This window comes from Cyanistes caeruleus, unplaced genomic scaffold (assembly GCF_971803275.1).
Source record: "Cyanistes caeruleus unplaced genomic scaffold, bCyaCae1.hap1.1 HAP1_SCAFFOLD_98, whole genome shotgun sequence".
Lineage (NCBI taxonomy): Eukaryota > Metazoa > Chordata > Aves > Passeriformes > Paridae > Cyanistes > Cyanistes caeruleus.
In genome coordinates this window covers 925,894-939,865 of record NW_028255900.1, presented here as the reverse complement: position 1 = coordinate 939,865, position 13,972 = coordinate 925,894, and positions in this window count along the sequence as shown.

The following is a 13,972-nucleotide window of genomic DNA, read 5'->3' as shown; positions in this document are numbered from 1 at the left end:
AGCGGCCACTGATCAATCCAGATTGCTTCATCAGTGGTCCAATCGAGCTTCTGGAAGGGGCGCTCTACAGTGGCCGCTATTAAAAATCCCGAGGGGTTTTCGGGATTTCAGTCTTTACCCCCCATTGTGACATAAGGTCCCTCCCCCACAAGGGAACCTGAAAATCCGCAACAAATGGGCGTAAATTTGCCAATTGCCCATCCGGTCCCTTAATTTGTACTACGCTCTTAGATACCTGCGCCAATTGAGTACCCCCTATACCCTGAACCTTCCCCGCCACGGGTTGCAACTCCCAATGTGACAGCCATCTCCTTTGGGGGATGATTGTCACATCTGCCCCTGTATCAAGCAGACCCCTCAAGTTGACAGATTCCGCACCCTGCTTGATGCTGCAGTCGATGATGGGTTTATTTTCACCCACCACCTCTGCCCAGTAGACACCTGGTGCGTGGTCATCTACCGGGACTCCCTCTGGGACAGGAATGTACTGAGCTATGATTTGCCCTTTTGGGAGAAAACATGGTGGGTGAATGCAGCGCGCTAAGAGGATGAGATCTTCCGGACCACCCGGGAAGGTGATCGGGGAGATCTCAATCTCTGGGGGTGTGTGTCTAGTGTCCCCGATGGCGATGAACTTACAGTCACGTCCATTCCCTGGCTGGTTCTCCTCCAGTGGGTCCACAGCTACCACCGTCCAGTGCTGGGACCGGAAGAGGATGTCTTTGACGGTGATAAGGTGTCGCGTCCGGTAAATTTGCCACGTCCGATGTTTCTTTCCCCCCACCTCCGCGATACCTGCCCCATTTTTTGCATCGCGCGGGGCAGGTTCGCGCCGCGCTCTCAGTTTTTTTGTTTTTTATTAGCTGTTCCCTCCAGTACCCTCTCCCCAGATCCATTTCCCACGAGCCCCTGGCGTGGGTGGGCGGTGGGACAGTCCCTCGCCATGTGACCCAGTTGTCCACATCGGTAACACTGAGTAGTTCTTGCTGGTGGAAGGATGAACTGGCCCGACGGGTGTTGGGTCACTGCCGCTGTTGGTGTTCTCCTGGCCGCCTGTGGTGGTGGTGGTACCCTGGACGCCCCCACTAACGGAACTTTCTTCTCACATGCATCAATGAGGACGTCCAAGGTTGGCGGTGGATACATGGGCAAACTAAATATAACCTGTTTGCAGATGTCATTACAGTTTGCCTTAGCCATTTCTAAGACAAGCTGCTCTTGTAGCTCAGGTTTATCAACTTGTCTTTCTATTTGCTCCTGTAAACGGTTAATAAACACGGTAAATGGCTCATCGGGGAACTGTTTAATATTTGAGAAGTTGGTCAGGGGTTCCCCCCCTGGCAGGATGTTAAATACCTTCTCTGCGGCCTCCGTGATCTTAGCTAAGACAGGCCGTGGTAAAACCCTTGCCTGTTCTTCCGGCTTCCCCCAATTCCCTTCACCGCACAAGTGATCTATCGAGAGGGGGTTTTCGTCCGCGTCAACCGCGGACTCCTCGCTGCGCAACAGCTCAGGAAGGATGGCCTCTAACGACTTCTTCCACCTCTGTTTCCACAGCCTATAATCAGCTGGGGAAAGGAGGCAGGCAAACAACTCTTTTAAGTCGTGGGGGACCATCTCGTTCGCGGAGAAGGTGGCTTTTAATAAACCCTTAAAGTATTCACTTCTCCTGCCGAACTCTTTCTGGGCTTTGCACAGCTCCCTCTTTGTCTGGAAGGAGAAGGGTTCCCATTCTCGGTACCTCCCTCCCCTTCCTCTAAAACTGACCGGTGCGGCAAAGGGAATCACTACCTGTTCCGGGTTCTGGCCTTCAGGCCTGTCACTTCCTGTCCCCGAAGCGTGGGAACCGGATGGGACAGTGTGGGAGCTGGGAGGAGGGACGTGGGAACCAGGAGGAGGGGCGTGGGAACCGGAAAGAGGGGCGTGGGAACCGGAAGGAGGGGCGTGGGAACCAGAAGCCGGAAGAGGCGGGGCTGGAGGACCGACTGAGGAGGAGGGCTGAAGGGAGGAGCAGCGGCCGGAAGGGGTGGGGTTTTGGGAGGTCACACTTTGGAGACACGCCCCCGAGGAGGAGGAACCACCCAAGGGGAAGTGGGAGGAGTCAGGGTAGGATGGAAGGGAGGGGCTAGGGAGGAAGGGGTTGGTCATTGAGGGAAGAAAGGGGTTCTTGGAAGAAGGAGCACAAGGGGGGGGTCCGACCATGCGGTCCCCGCCATCTTGTGCCCCTTGGAGGCCATTTTTAGGGTTAGGAGAGGGGTCAGAGAATATAGGGGAGCATTGGAAACTGGGGGAAACTGAGGCACGGGGGTTAGAAGAGGAATCAGGGAACATGAAGGAGCCTTGGAGACTGGGGGAAACTGAGGCATGGGGGTCTGAGGGTAAAAACTGGGGACTTGTAACCTGGGAAACGTTTAACTGAGGGCTGATAACTGGGGAAACTGAGGAATGGGAAGACACTCTGGCAGCTTGGCCAGGGCTGCCAGGGCAAGGGTTCTGGGAGAGACGTGGGGAGCCAGGGATCCTGTTACCCTTGGGGGATCCCTGAACAGGACAACTTGCCCTGCAGGTCGCTCTGCAGGTCTCCCTCAACTCGGGATCAGGGGGAGAGGAACATGGGGATAGGGAAACTGGGGAAACTGGGGAATTGTGTGGCGGCTGCTTCTGCATTTTCTTTTCCTCTATTACAGCAGACCGAATTAAAATAAATAATGTTACAAATTTTTCAACTGAATTATCACCTCCATTAACTATTTCCGTTAATTTGGACCCAACCACATTCCAGAATTCTACAGAATTTGCTTTGTCTGGGGTTACATTTGGGAAATGCAGGAACAGCCATCTCACAAACTTCTTTACCCTCCCACGAGAAAACTTCTTATTCCCCCCCTCAAGGGTGCCCACAACTTGGTAAAAAACTCTCTTTTGCTGTGCCGAAAGACGTGCTCCCATCTTGTCAACCCTGGCACAGCAATCCCACCGCCCCCTGCAACCAAACAACAAATCAACTAAAACAAAAATACGGGTCCGGACCGGGCTACACACACACTCCCCCCGAGGGAGTTTTCACACACTGGGCGCCCCCTTTTCCCACACACAGGGACCACTCACCCAAGTCCGGACAGTTGTTGCAGGCGACGTCCACACCTCCTGAGGCGACCGTCTGCACGTCTGACGGCTGCCGCCTCGACCTCTGGGAGCGCAACTCGGCAAAAACGAGTCTGCTACTACCAGAGCAGCTGCCGCTCACGGTCTTTGTGAAATAGGTCCACCAACCTCTCCGGGGGTCTCTACGCCTCGCGAGAGGCCCCACGTTGGGCGCCAGCTGTCGCTGCCCGCTCGGCCCTTCACGCCCCGGCTAGCTTGTGCCAAGCGTCAGCGGCAGGAGTGGGGAACCAGGTGAGCACTGTGTGGCTCGACCTGGAACCTCTAGAGCTCCTTTGGGCTCGGGCTCTATAGTATGCAGGGTGACACGAGGTGCAGTAAAGGGAGAGAGAGTGCTCGGAGTCCTCCAGTTTCCCAGGAACAAGTTTATTCCAGCAGGCGCAGGGAGAAGGTGATGAGGGACAGGGCTGGGATCTCGAGGAGAAAGTCCGAGCCGAGACCCTGGGCACCTCTGTGCGCCAGGTTTTAAAGCCCGTGGGCGGCTCATACAACAACCAATAATATGGCAGCAGGGGAGGTGTTGTGGGAAGGGGTTACAATAGTCAAATCCAATGGTAGGGACTTGGGGGAGGGAGGATAGCTATACAACCAATAGGGCATCGCGTAAGGGATGATGAGCAGGGAAGGAACCAGAACAAAAGGTGTGGGGTACATAGATTGATAGGGCTTGGGGGTAGGACCAAAGTGATGGATGGGGAACAATCTGGAAAGAGGGGAGAGGTTTACAATGACAGGCAACTGGGAACAAACCATATCGGGATAGTGGGGAGTAACTGGGGCAAACCAACTCTAAACTCAACGAAGGTGAACAAACATACTTAATGAAGGTAAACTAACAGGCAGCAACACAGGATGAAGTTAAATTTCAAGAATTAAAGAATGCTATCATAACTACCCCAGTATTAACTTTGCCAGACACTAATAAAGAGTTCCAGTTGTTTGTGGACGTGAGTGGACAAACAGCACAAGGAGTTTTGACCTAGGAATGGGCAGAAAAGAAAAAGCCCATAGGATTTTTGTCAAAAATCCTAGATCCAGTTAGTCGGGGCTGGCCTACTTGCCTGCAAGCAATTGTGGCAGTAGCTCTGTTGGTTGGGGAAGCGAAAAAGATAACTTTTGGAGCCCCCTTGGTAGTTTACACCCCACACGATGTAAGGAATATCTTACAGCAGAAAGCGGAGAAATGGTTAACTGATTCAAGGCTTCTGAAATATGAAGCAATGTTAATCAGTTCACTGGGTCTGGAACTAAAAACAACTACTGCACAGAATCCCGCGCAGTTTTTGTTTGGGGAACTAACAGGAAAGCTAATTCATAATTGTATTGAGACAGTAGAACTGCAAACCAAGGTAAGATCGGACTTTCAGGATCAGGAACTGAAAGGAGGGGAGAAATGGTTCATTGACGGCTCCTCAAGGGTAGTTGAAGGAAAGCGAAAATCAGGATATGCCATCATAAACGGCACGACAGGGCAAACTATAGAATCAGGCCCCCTGCAGGCAAGCTGGTCTGCACAGGCTTGTGAGCTGTATGCTCTCCTAAGAGCTCTTCAGGGTTTGAAAGGAAAAAGGGGGACCATTTACACGGATTCAAGGTATGCATTTGGAGTGGTTCATACTTTTGGAAAAATATGGGAAGAAAGGGGTTTGATTAACACCAAAGGGAAGGGGTTAATACACGGAGAAATAATCAGGCAAATTTTGGAAGCAGTCAGAGAGCCACAAGAGATATCGGTTGTTCACGTGAAAGGACACCAAACTGGGTGGCAATTCCACACAAGGGGGAACAATTGGGCAGACAAAGAAGCAAAACGAGTGGCTTTGTTAACAGTAAGTATTCCTGAGATAGTCCCAAAGGAATCACCAGAGGTTTCCATGCTCCCCTCGGAAAAGGAGTTGGAAGAAATCAAAAGGGTAGGAGGCTACCTTGAAAAAGGTAAATGGTGGTTACCGGACGGGAGAGAGTTAGTCCCAAAGGGAATAGCCAAGGGAATACTCAGAAGGTTACACGAACAGACACATTGGGGAACCAGGGCATTGGCAGAACAATTCTTAAAGTTCTTTGGATGCAAAGGAATCTTCGAACTTGCCAAGCAAGAGGTACAGGGGTGTGTGATATGCCAGAAGGTAAATCGGGCAAATTTTAAACAATCAACTTGGGGAAGCAGGCCGCTCTCATAACGGCCGTTTGAAAGAATCCAAGTAGATTTCACGGAACTACCAAAAATTGGTAGGAATAAATATGTGCTGGTAATTGTAGATAAGTTAACACATTGGGTAGAGGCTTTTCCTAGAGCAAAGGCTACCGCCCAAACGGTGTCAAAAATTTTACTAGAAGAAATAATTCCCAGATATGGGATAGTGGACCATATTGATTCAGATCAAGGCACACATTTTACTCCAAAAATCATTAAACAATTATCAGAAGCATTAGGAATAAGGTGGCAATATCACACCCCCTGGCATCCTCAGAGTTCGGGGCAAGTGGAAAGAATGAATCAGACATTGAAATCACAGTTATCTAAACTGATGATTGAAACAAAGATGTCCTGGATCAAATGTCTTCCCCTGGCATTGTTGAATATCAGAACCATGCCACATTCTGGAACAGGATTATCCCCCTTTGAAATGCTATATGGAATGCCATATAAGCATGGAATGCCGGTAGCCCATCCTCAAGTGGAGGATGTGCAAATCCAACCGTATCTTATTTCTATCAATAAAAACTTACAGGAGTTAAGAAGAAGAGGATTGATTCCCCAAAGCACAACATTGGGATTTCCAATCCATCAGATTCGACCGGGAGATAAAGTACTGATCAAGGTGTGGAAGGAGCTCCCCCTCAGTCCTCATTGGGAAGGTCCATTTCTCGTCCTTCTGACTACAGATACCGCAATTCGAACTGCCGAGAAGGGGTGGACACACTCTTCTCGGGCAAAAAAGGTCACGGATTACAATTCTTCTGAGTAGAAGGTCACTACCCCTCTGGGAGAATTGAAAATCAAGTTTCGGCGTCACCACAAATGACAAGCGAAGGACAGATAAGTTGTATACATCCCGATTGTTACTGTTTTCCATTTGTACACTTTGAGTGTGCTTATTGTAAGCAAATTTGGGTGGCTCATTGCCTGGGAGGGAACCAACCTAGGGGTTTGTGTAACCAGTGCCTAGAAAAGGAATTAGACCAGACCAATCATTTCCTGATACTTGCTACCCGGGCGGGCTTGTTGGAACTAGACTCTCCTGAGTGGTTCCAATTTTTCCAAAAGGGGTTGAGAGGGAAACTCGACTGCAAAGCGGAACCTCTAGTGATCGAGTGCTGCCGAACAGTAAAAGTACCATGTAGGATTGACCCGATCAAAGCATCTCGGTGGGCTACCTTTAAGAGAAGGTACGCCATCAGGACTTTAAGGGCCCCTGAAGACAGTCCTTGCTGCCGAGAAGATGGTTATCCCCGCCGTATGTTCCTATACGGGCGAAGGGCATGGCAGAGGGATGCAATGGTGGGGAATCCTGATGATCCTGAACCTAGCCATGTGCCTGGCCGAGGGAACGAGTCCTGAGGCGCCTCCGGGGGAGAGTCCCCCGGGGAAGTGTGAGCAGTGCCGGACTGCCACAGAAACCGAGCGATTGATCGACTGTCCTCCGGAACTGCACGCAGGGGTATGCTGGTCGAATGATTCCCAATTGAATCTGTGTAAATTAAAGGGAAAGGTTTGGTGCTCCAACCCAGGAGCAAGTATTATGGAAAAGCAATTTCGGACCTCGAGAGAACAAAAGATTCAAATGACCCACCTCCGAAACAAAAGAGAGATAAGGGGAGTCCCTCCAATTTCGGTCTGCAGACAGTGTAACAAAACTGTCTGGATTGGGGGGAAGAGGCAATCAACTTTTATAGCTTATTTTCAAGTCAACCCTCTTTGCTACAATAAAGCAAACTTAAAACCGTGTACTACTGGGGGAAAAATGTATTGGGAAGGGAAAAATTTAAAACACAAAATGAAAACTTATTTTAATAACGAACCTATAATATTAGATTTGTTAAAAAGCAATGATGATCGAGTATGTTTACAGTTCGACCAGGTATTCTGTTTTTCTAAAGATGAGGAAGGGTTAGACCCTGAAAGTAAAATAAAACAGCTAACACTGGAGCTAAAAAGACGAGAAATGGAAAATAAGAAAAAGAGGTTAGAACAAGAGAGGCTAAACTCTCTCAGTGAGCAGTATGAACAATTAGAAAAGCAATATGATAACTGGGGGTTGCCCAGCCCCAACCAGAACCTATTTATAGATCTAATGCAAGAAATTGCCACTGAATTAGGTCTATCTAACTGTTGGATATGTGGTGGTTTAAAATCAGCAGAAGAATGGCCATGGAAGGGAGAGGAATTAACCCCAGAACAATTGCTAAAATAGACAGGACTAAAATTATCCAGAACTACTCGGAGACCCGAGGGATGGGTAATTGATAAAAGAATAATTGGAACTTTCTGCATTAGTCGGCAAGGGAGAGAATTTACCGATTTGGTAGGGTACACCCCGTGTGTGAACACTCTCACGGTAAATTCAGATAGCAAAACAAAGGTCTGGCAACCAGAACCACCCGAGGGTTATTGGAGCCACTCTCGGGAAAATAACTGCAAATGGGTAGACATAATTGGACTCTGATGGAATAAAAATCCTGGGGCCAATCCCTTCCATGCATTTAAAGGCCTGAGGGAATATTGGGAGGATCCGGCAAAAACAAACCAAGGTTGGGAGGCACCGGACGGAATTTACTGGATATGCGGGAAAAAGGCATACAGTGAATTACCAAAGAAATGGAAAGGATCCTGCACACTTGGGATAATTCGGCCCTTTTTCTTCACGTTACCTAAAGACGAAAGTAAGTCTTTAGGTGCTCCCCTCTTTGAAACGTTAGCACGACAAAAGGGGGAATTAAAGCGAGAACTACCGATGGCAGGAGGCAATCATAAGTGGAAAGAGGAGGAATGGCCTGCCGAGAGGATCATTCAATATTATGGGCCCGCCACATGGGCAAATGACGGCAGTTGGGGTTACCGAACCCCCATTTATCTCCTCTATCGGCTTATTAGTTTGCAGGCTGTAGTAGAAGTAGTCTCAAACCACACTTCAGAAGCCCTAGGACTCCTAGCAAAACAACATTCGCAGATGAGAGCCTTTGTATATCAAAATAGATTAGCTCTCGACTATTTGCTAGCCGAGGAGGGAGGAGTGTGTGGAAGATACAATGAATCCGAGTGTTGCATGGAGATAGATGACTACGGAGAAACTATAAAGGGACTAGCGGCTGAAATAAAAAAGGTGGCACATGTGCCGGTCCAGAAATGGAATTCCATTTTACAAGCCTCCTGGTGGGAGCAAATATTTGGACAGGGGGCTTGGTGGAAGAAACTAGTGTTCTTTATAGGGTGTTCGGTTGCCGGAATCGTTTTTCTACCTTGTTTAATTCCTTGTCTGATCAGATTGATACATTCTGTCGTACAAGGAATGCAAATTGCCGCCCTCCCAATAGACCCGGAAAAAGCACAAGGGAAAACAGCCCCTCTTTCTAAACTAATGAAGTTAGAAGAGGAGAAGGAAAATAAAAATGCACTTAAGGCCTTGGAAAAGTTTGAAAATGAACATATGTTGCCTCAAGAAAATAATAGGGATTCACTAACAGATTGGGAAGAAAACGAAATAGATTAGGAGAAATGCAAAGTATTCCTCCTACAGTAACAGTTTAATAAAATACGAATTTTTAATGTGATAAATTATTAGGCGGGGGACTGTAATAAATTAATCTATGAGTAAAAATTCGTAAAGGTATAATTAAAATATATATGTGATTGCGATGTCATAAAAAATATAACATATAATGGGAATAAGTCCTTCTCCGGATCTGGTCGTGATTCTCCTCCGAGAGGCAACAGATTGCAGCCAAGCACCCAGATAACGATCACAAGCAGACACATCAGCCCAGAAAGAATGGGCAGGACACGGGCCATCAAACAAACAAAAAAACGGGCCCGGACGAGATATCGCCGAGCCTGAGCATCTCCGCCCTGCCCACCTGTGTTGGAGAAATGGAAAAACTAGACAAAGGAAGAGGAGACAGCCGAGATAGCCATCGGCTCCAGGATGGGTGCCACCACTCTACCCTAATGGCCCGGACCAAAATGATATCAAAAAGACATCCTGGACCTCTTTACATATGAGGAGCCTCTGCCCAACGTCTATTGACCCTATTCTCCAGTGCCAGGAAATCTATTCTTCGAACAATCAAGAACCTCTTAGCAAAGGGTGCCTGCTTGGAATTTGGCCTCGGGACACAAACTTCCTATAAAAACCCAGGCCAAGGGACTCTCAGGTGTGGATTTGGGAGCACCTATACTTTGCGTATAGACCCTGTCCACTCAGCGCTGCGCTGCTTATTTTATTGTGGTTTTTTCTCGTTGTTCGAATTTATTATTGTTTGATAATAAATTTTCTCTTTTATATAACCCGAAATTGCCTTTGCATTTATAACAAATATCCCACAACATTCCGAAAAATACCCACAACATTGCAGAAAAATGCCACAAAATTGCAGAAAACTCCCACAAAATTCCCAAAAACTTCACAAAACCCTACCAAATTCCTGAAACAGCCCACAAAATCTCCACAAATTTCCACACAATCTAAGAATAATCCAACAAAATTCTTCTTGCCTCCTCCATATTCCCCAAAATTCCACAAAACCCCCATATTAATCCAGACATATCCCGCAAAATTTAAAGAAAAGTCCCATAAAATGGCAGAAATATCCCACCAAATTCCCTAAAATTTCTCAAAACCTTAACAAATTTCTGAAACATCCCACAAAAATCTCCTCCAATTTCCACACAATTCCAGAAATATCCTTCCAAATTCTTCAAGTCTCATCAATATCCCACAACATTCCAGAAGAATCCCACAACATTCCGAAAGAATCCCACTACATGCCGAAAAAATCCCACAAAATTGCAGACAAATGCCACAAAATTGCAGAAAACTCCCACAAAATTACCTAAATCATCTCAAAACCCTACCAAATTCCAGAAACATCCCTCAAAATCTCCACACATTTCCACACAATTTAAGAAAAAACCCACAAAATTCTTCAAGTCTCCTCCATATCTCTCCAAATTCCACAAAACCCCCACGTAATTCCAGAAACATCCCGCTAAATTTAAGGAAAAATCCCATAAAATAGCAGAAATCTCCCACCAACTTCCCTAAAACTTCTCAAAACCCTTCCAAATTTCTCAAACATCCCACAAAATCTCCTCCAATTTCCACACAATTCTAGAAATATCCTTCCAAATGCTTCAAGTCTCATCAATATCCCACAACATTTCAGAAGAATCCCACAACATGCCAAAAAAATCCCACAAAATTGCAGAAAAATGCCACAAAATTCCCTACATCTTCTCAAAACCCTACCAAATTCCAGAAACAGCCCACAAAATCTCCACAAATTTCCACACAATTTAAGAAAAAACCCACAAAATTCTTCAAGTCTCCTCCATATCTCTCAAAATTCCACAAAACCCCCATGTAATTCCAGATACATTCGCAAAATTTAAGGAAAAATCCCATAAAACGGCAGAAAACTCCCACCAAATTCCCTAAAACTTCCCAAAACTCCATCAAATTCCAGAAACATCCCACAATATCTCCTCAAATTTCCATAACATTCCAAACCAATCCCTCAAAATTCCAGAAACATACAAAAAAACCTCCTCAATATCCCAAAAAATTTAAGGAAAAATTTTAAAACATTCCGAAAAAATCCTACAAAATTCCCTAAGACTTCTCAAAACTCTACCAAATTCCTGATACAGCACACAAAATCTCCACAAATTTCCACACAATCTAAGAAAAATCCCACAAAATTCTTCTTGTCTCCTCCATATCCCTCAAAATTCCACAAAACCCCCAGGTAATTCCAGAAACATCCCGCTAAATTGAAGGAAAAATCCCATAAAATGGCAGAAATCTCCCACCAACTTCCCTAAAACTTCTCAAAACCCTACCAAATTTCTCAAACATCCCACAAAATCTCCTCCAATTTCCACACAATTCTAGAAATATCCTTCCAAATGCTTCAAGTCTCATCAATATCCCACAACATTTCAGAAGAATCCCACAACATGCCAATAAAATCCCACAAAATTGCAGAAAAATGCCACAAAATTGCAGAAAACTATCACAAAATTCCCTAAATCTTCTCAAAACCCTACCAAATTCCAGAAACAGCCCACAAAACCACCACAAATTTCCACACAATCTAAGAAAAATCCCACAAAATTCTTCTTGTCTCCTCCATATCCCTCAAAATTCAACAAAACCCCCACGCAACTCCACAAACATCCCGCTAAATTAAAGGAAAAATCCCATAAAATGCCAGAAATCTCCTACCAAATTCCCTAAAACTTCTCAAAACTCTACCAAATTCCAGAAACGTCCCAGAAAATCTAGTCCAATTTCCACACAATCTAAGAAAAATCCCACAAAATTCTTCATGTCTCCTCTGAATTCCACAAAATTCTTACAAATCTCCAGAAACAAATTCCAGAAATATCCCATAAAATCTCCTCCAATTTCCATAACATTCCAAACCAATCCCACAAAATTCCAGAAACATACCAAAAAACCTCCTCAATATCCCAAAAAATATAGGGAAAAATTCTAAAACATTCCAAAAAAATCCTACAAAATTCCCTACATCTTCTCAAAACCCTACCAAATTCCTGAAACATCCCATAAAATCTCCACACATTTCCACACAATCTAAGAAAAATCCCACAAAATTCTTCTTGTCTCCTCCATATCCCTCAAAATCCCACAAAACCCCCAAGTAATTCCAGAAACATCCCGCTAAATTTAAGGAAAAATCCCATAAAATGGCAGAAATCTCCCACCAAATTCCCTAAAACTTCTCAAAACCCTACCAAATTTCTCAAACATCCCACAAAATCTCCTCCAATTTCCACACAATTCTAGAAATATCCTTCCAAATGCTTCAAGTCTCATCAATATCCCACAATATTCCAGAAGAATCCCACAACATGCCGAAAAAATCCCATAACATGCCGAAAAAATCCCACAAAATTGTAGAAAAATGCCACAAAATTGCAGAAAACTATCACAAAATTCCCTAAATCTTCTCAAAACCCTACCAAATTCCAGAAACAGCCCACAAAATTTCCACACATTTCCACACAATCTAAGAAAAATCCCACAAAATTCTTCTTGTCTCCTCCATATCCCTCAGAATTCCACAAAACCCCCACGTAATTCCCGATACATTCGCAAAATTTAAGGAGAAATCCCATAAAATGGCAGAACACTCCCACCAAATTCCCTAAAACTTCCCAAAACTCTACCAAATTCCAGAATCATCCCACAAAATTTCCTCAAATTTCCATAGCATTCCAAACCAATACCTTAAAATTCCAGAAACATACAAAAAAACCTCCTCAATATCCCAAAAATTTTAAGGAAAAATTCTAAAACATTCCGAAAAAATCCTACAAAATTCCCTAAGACTTCTCAAAACTCTACCAAATACCTGAAACAGCCCACAAAATCTCCACACATTTCCACACAATCTAAGAAAAATCCCACAAAATTCTTCAAGTCTCCTCTGAATTCCACAAAATTCTTACAAATCTCACCAAATTCCAGAAATATCCCATAAAATCTCCTCCAATTTCCATAACATTCCAAACCAATCCCTCAAAATTCCAGAAACATACCAAAAAACCTCCTCAATATCCCAAAAAATTTAAGGAAAAATTCTACAACATTCCGAAAAAATCCTACAAAATTCCCTACATCTTCTCAAAACCCTACCAAATTCCTGAAACATCCCACAAAATCTCCTCCAATTTCAACAAAATTCCAAAAATATCCTTCAAAATTCTTCAAGTCTCATCAATATTCCACAAAATTGCAGAACACTCCCACAAAATTCTCTAAATCTTCTCAAAACCCTACCAAATTCCTGAAAAAGCCCACAAAATCTCCACACATTTCCACACAATCTAAGAAAAATCCCACAAAATTCTTCTTGTCTCCTCCATATCCCTCAAAATCCCACAAAACTCCCACGCAATTCCAGAAACATCCCGCTAAATTTAAGGAAAAATCCCATAAAATGGCAGAAATCTCCCACCAAATTCCCTAAAACTTCTCAAAACCCTACCAAATTTCTCAAACATCCCACAAAATCTCCTCCAATTTCCACACAATTCCAGAAATATCCTTCCAAATGCTTCAAGTCTCATCAATATCCCACAACATTCCAGAAGAATCCCACAACATGCCGAAAATCCCAAAAAATTGCAGACAAATGCCACAAAATTGCAGAAAACTCCCACAAAATTCCAGAAAACTTCTCAAAACCCTACCAAATTCCAGAAACATCCCACAAAATCTCCAAAATTTCCACACAATCTAAGAAAAATCCCACAAAATTCTTCTTGTCTCCTCAATATCCCTCAAAATTCAACAAAACCCCCACGCAATTCCAGAAACATCCCGCTAAATTTAAGGAAAAATCCCATAAAATGCCAGAAATCTCCTACCAAATTCACTAAAACTTCTCAAAACTCTACCAAATTCCAGAAACATCCCAGAAAATCTAGTCCAATTTCCACACAATCTAAGAAAAGTCCCACAAAATTCCCTAAATCTTCTCAAAACCCTACCAAATTCCAGAAACAGCCCACAAAATCTCCACAAATTTACACACAATTGAAGAAAAATCCCACAAAATTCTT